The sequence below is a fragment of the Heterodontus francisci genome, chromosome 13 (genome assembly GCF_036365525.1).
Source record: "Heterodontus francisci isolate sHetFra1 chromosome 13, sHetFra1.hap1, whole genome shotgun sequence".
Lineage (NCBI taxonomy): Eukaryota > Metazoa > Chordata > Chondrichthyes > Heterodontiformes > Heterodontidae > Heterodontus > Heterodontus francisci.
Genome location: NC_090383.1, coordinates 118,645,871 through 118,651,877, shown reverse-complemented (window position 1 = coordinate 118,651,877; position 6,007 = coordinate 118,645,871).

The window sequence follows — 6,007 nt, the reverse complement described above, 5'->3', positions numbered from 1 at the left end:
ACGGGGAAGAGAGGATTGCCCTCCCATTGTACACTTCACCTGATATTTCCTTCCATCAACTTCAATGGAAATGGCAGGATGGGTGTGGCCTATGGTGGGTGTGGCCTAATACGTGTGCTGTCTTTGGGTGTGGCATGGGACCGATGTGATGTACGATGGGCTGGGTCAATAATGGATGTGGTCTATGATGGACTTGGCCAAGGGCCAACCAGAACAAGCAATGCTGACCATGAGGGTAATGTACAGACAACAATGGTTGGTGGAATGAGAGGAGAGTCCATAAACAGTGAATAGACAAAGACGGATTCTGACTATATCTGGAAGTGTCGGAGTCTCCAGTCGGCTACATTACCCCTTGCAGGGTAATCAGCCAACAAACGACAGCAGATTGGTGAGCAGCAATCAGTGTTGTGATGCACCCCTCTCTCTAATCGGATTTTTAGATTTCAACGCTGTATTCCTAAACTCGATAGCTGTGGAAGAACCTGCACAATGCAACTAAGTGACATCTGAAAGGCAAGTAGTGGGCGGGTCGAGAAGTTCATGATATTAAAAGTTTGAAACAGAATTGCGCATTGCTTTACATTGTGGAAACTGGCTCGTGCTTCATGACTCAAACCCCTTTTAGGATTTTCAGACTCAACTTTCAGCTCAATCATTCACGTGTTTTTGTTTTACTTTCGACTTTGTGCTTGGCTAGTTGAAGGAGACCACTGCTGGGAAATTGCCAATCTGTCAGATCTCACCGCCCCTATCGCCATCCTTCCAGAAATATATTGGTTGCATACAAAGCAACATTCCCTCTACACCGCCCTGATGAGCACTCACTCACAGCAAGTTATAACATGGGATAGATGCAAGATAAAGCTCCCTTGACTCTACACCAATCTCAGGTGGGCCTTTAAACTTCTACTTCAATTTTCCACATTGCCAATTACTGTAGCTAATTATTGGATTCACCCAGAGAGTGGTGAGCCTGTGGAATTCGCTACCACAGAAAGTAGTTGAGGCCAAAACATTGTATGTTTTCAAGAAGGAGTTAGATATAGCTCTTGGGTCTAAAAGGATCAAAGGGTATGGGGCGAAAGCGGGAACAGGCTACTGAGTTGGATGACCAGCCATAATCATAATGAATGGCGGAGCAGGCTCGAAGGGCCGAATGGCCTACTCCTGCTCCTATTTTCTATGTTTCTATGTTTGGTGCGCAAACGACTACTGGAAACACCTATGCAGTCATATTCAGCTGGCCTCAGACACCGGAAACATCAGAGGAATGTATGATGGCATTAAGAGAGCTCTTGGGCCAACCATCAAGAAGATCGCCCCCCTCAAATCTAAATCAGGGGACATAATCACTGACCAACGCGAACAAATGGACCGCTGGGTTGAGCACTACCTAGAACTGTACTCCAGGGAGAATGTTGTCACTGAGACCGCCCTCAGTGCAGCCCAGCCTCTACCAGTCATGGATGAGCTGGAGGTACAGCCAACAAAATCGGAACTCAGTGATGCCATTGATTCTCTAGCCAGTGGAAATGCCCCTGGGAAGGACAGCATTACCCCTGAAATAATCAAGCGTGCCAAGCCTGCTATACTCTCAGAACTACATGAACTGCTATGCCTGTGCTGGGACGAGGGAGCAGTACCTCAGGACATGCACGATGCCAATATCATCACCCTCTATAAAAACAAAGGTGACTGCGGTGACTGCAACAACTACCGTGGAATCTCCCTGCTCAGCATAGTGGGGAAAGTCTTTGCTCGAGTCGCTCTAAACAGGTTCCAGAAGCTGGCCGAGCGCGTCTACCCTGAGGCACAGTGTGGCTTTCGTGCAGAGAGATTGACCGTTGACATGCTGTTCTCCCTTTGTCAGATACAGGAGAAATGCCGCGAACAACAGATGCCCCTCTACATTGCTTTCAATGATCTCACCAAAGCCTTTGACCTCGTCAGCAGACGTGGTCTCTTCAGACTACTAGAAAAGATTGGATGTCCACCAAAGCTACTAAATATCATCACCTCATTCCATGACAATATGAAAGGCACAATTCAACATGGTGGCTCCTCATCAGGGCCCTTTCCTATCCTGAGTGGCGTGAAACAGGGCTGTGTTCTCGCACCCACACTTTTTGGGATTTTCTTCTCCCTGCTGCTTTCACATGCGTTCAAGTCCTCTGAAGAAGGAATTTTCCTCCACACAAGATCAGGGGGCAGGTTGTTCAACCTTGCCCGTCTAAGAGCGAAGTCCAAAGTACGGAAAGTCCTCATCAGGGAACTCCTCTTTGCTGACGATGCTGCTTTAACATCTCACACTGAAGGGTGCCTGCAGAGTCTCATCGACAGGTTTGCGGCTGCCTGCAATGAATTTGGCCTAACCATCAGCCTCAAGAAAACGAACATCATTGGGCAGGACGTCAGAAATGCTCCATCCATCAATATTGGCGACCACGCTCTGGAAGTGGTTCAAGAGTTCACCTACCTAGGTTCAACTATCACCAGTAACCTGTCTCTAGATGCAGAAATCAACAAGCACATGGGAAAGGCTTCCACTGCTATGTCCAGACTGGCCAAGAGAGTGTGGGAAAATGGCGCACTGACACGGAACACAAAAGTCCGAGTGTATCAAGCCTGTGTCCTCAGTACCTTGCTCTATGGCGCGAGGCCTGGACAACGTATGTCAGCCAAGAGCGACGTCTCAATTCATTCCATCTTCGCTGCCTCCGGAGAAGACTTGGCATCAGGTGGCAGGACCGTATCTCCAACACAGAAGTCCTCGAGGCGGCCAACATCCCCAGCTTATACACACTACTGAGTCAGCGGCGCTTAAGATGGCTTGGCCATGTGAGTAGCATGGAAGATGGCAGGATCCCCAAAGACACATTGTACAGCGAGCTCGCCACTGGTATCAGACCCACCGGCCGTCCATGTCTCCGCTTTAAAGACGTCTGCAAACGCGACATGAAGTCCTGTGACATTGATCACAAGTCGTGGGAGTCAGTTGCCAGCGTTCGCCAGAGCTGGCGGCAGCCATAAAGGCGGGGCTAAAGTGTGGCGGGTCGAAGAGACTTAGCAGTTGGCAGGAAAAAAGACAGAGGCGCAAGGGGAGAGCCAACTGTGTAACAGCCCCGACAAACAAAATTTTCTGCAGCACCTGTGGAAGAGCCTGTCACTCTAGAATTGGCCTTTATAGCCACTCCAGGCGCTGCTCTACACACCACTGACCACCTCCAGGCGCTTACCCATTGTCTCTTGAGATAAGGAGGCCAAAGAAGAATGCTAATCCCGCTCCTCTTTTCTCACCATCTAGTTCTTCGTCCTATTAAAACCCTTTATACTTTTGACAGCTTCCATTTAAATCTTCTCTTAGTCTTCTCTGCTTGAGTGGAAATCATTCCAGTATATTAAGTCTCTCCTCATAACTATAGTTATGAGCTCCTGTCTAATGTAATTTAGTCTAATAATAGTCATGGATAACATTGATATCCATAATTAGAAATTTGATTAGTCAGTTTGATGCATGGGATAATCAAGGACAACCATTACAGATTTGTTCCAATACTGTGATTGATTCTGTAGTTAATGCTGCCACAATTTTCCCATTCCTCCTGAGAATTTTATAACTGGGGAATATTACGTTTTCAGTCCTGCTGAAGCCTAAGCTATGACTGCTACTACATCACACCCCTCCATAGTTATTAAAACTCCAAACTTTCCAATTTTGTTTTTAATGCTTAGGTATTCATGGACATGCCATTAAAACTATATTCCATTTTTTTCGGAATGCTGATCCCTGTTCTTTCTCTTAGCTTTTCCCATTGACCTTTTTAATTCCCCTTGCCCTTTCCAAAGCAGTGAACAGAGGGGATTAGATAAAAGTATTCTTCGGAAGGAGGATGACAAGGGAAAGGATGATGAGAAAAGGAGTTCCAGAAATTGGGAACACAATAGTTGAAGGAATGTGTACAGTAGTGTAGTGTTAAATGAAGGTGCTGGTAATCTAGGGATATGTGAGTTCAGAACTCACCATCGCAAAGTGAGAATCTGAACTCGGTTTAGAAAAATTCAGGTAATAAAAAGCTGATATCAATAAAAGTGACTGTGGGATCATACTTAAACTCAACTGGTTCTTTCATGTTCTTTACGGAAGGAAACTTGCCATCTGGGCCTATATATGACTCTAGTCACACACCAGCCTAGTTGACTTTTAACTGCCCTTTGACGTGGCCTACCAAGCCACTTAGCTGCATCAAACCACCTCAACCACCTCTCTGGACAAGGAGGGATGGGCAGTAAATGCTGGGCTTGCCAGCGATGCCTACATCTCAAGAATGAATAAAGGAGTGACTGCCATGGAAGAGCAGAGTGAAAGCAGGGATATGTGGCCAGAGGAAATCCTAGCGGTGTGGAGCAGTGATTTGAAGGTGAGCGAAATTGCTAATTTTCAGGATCTGGGTGTGTTTTAATATTAACACAGAGTGATAAAAGCTAGAATGTTGCATTCTGCTTTCTTGACATCCCTTACCTCAAAGAGTATTAAAATTCAGCCTCAAAGTGGAAACAGCAGAAAGAAGTACAAGATAACTAAAAGAAATAACAAGTCCGGGTGATTCTGCGATTGCAAGCTCCCGGCGAGGAGTCATACTTACAGGGCTATATTACTGTAGTCCTGCTGCTCTGACCCACACTCCCTGCAAATGCAGCCTCCTGATTGGAGTGAGGGATTGTGGAATTGCCCAAAGAAGGTCAAGCAAACTCTCCATTAGTTCTACTAGCATGTCACATGGTCCTGAAGCATTTACTCATTCACATGATGAATTATACCCATTTCCCATTCTCTGCAGGCATCCAAAACTGGCTTACAACCACACCTAGTTTACTTCTCAGTCTGGATTGCCTCTTGCCAATTTGTGCCCAAGTTCTCTGTTTAGGTGAAAGTGGGTTATGCTTCACACAAGGGAAGAGTGTACATTGCATGTAGGGCAAACAGATCTCCTCTCTTTATGTGGATTTGTCAGTAGTTTGGCTGAGAGGCTCTTAGTTTGGTAAAGGACTCTGCAGATGATGGATCTCCCAGCTGACCAATCTAGATAGTATTTAAAATACTGAAAATTATGACAATGATTGCGTACAAAGAATAAAATAACGGGCTGAATTCTATAAGCCCACCACTGAAATTGGCGGCAGGCGGAAAAAATGGCGGCCCGCACACCTGAGCTGCACGCCAAAAAGCCGCCAAGATTCCAAGCGCAGTGACTCATTTAAATAGCTGGGGCGGGCCTCCCCCCCACCCCTGATCATATGGAGGAGGCGGCCCATCTGTAACTGGCACAGCTGCCTGTGCGCAGGCGCTGATGCCATTTTTAAAAGGGCTTTGAGCCCTTCTGGGATTTTTAAAGAAAGCAGTAAACATTTATTTAAAAAATTAAAACCGGTATTTTTGCACTTCTCCCCTCTCTGCCCCCCACCAATAACCACAATATTAAATACTTGCCCTCTCCAGTCCAAAACACTTTCCTTTTTCAAATGACCTTTTCCCCCTCAAAGTGCATCAACTATAAACTTTATCCCTTCCCACCATCCCCTCCACCAATGAGGAGACTTTATCACTTCTCCCCCCCCACCCGCACAGAAAAACTAACCTGCTCCCATCTCCCAACCAGTGTGGCACCTCAATTCCCCAAATGGGGATCAGAAGACATGGGAGTGCAGGCCAGCGGCAAGAAGATCGCAATGGGACCAGAGGCGGAGGCAGGCTTGCAATTAACTCAGGTATGTAGATTTATTTAAATATTTAAATGCGGGGCCTGTCGCAAGTGGCGGGGGGACTGCCACGAGGCCTCTCCGCCTCCGTGGAGATAAGGCGGGGCCTTGCCGGCGTCGAGGTCCGTGATGAGCCTCGTTCGGGGCAATCTTCATACCCCACATACCCCCCTAACCCCGACACAGATCCCAATGTCGAGGCTTCTATAAAATCCAGCCCAATAAGTCAACTGAAGAAGGATTCACA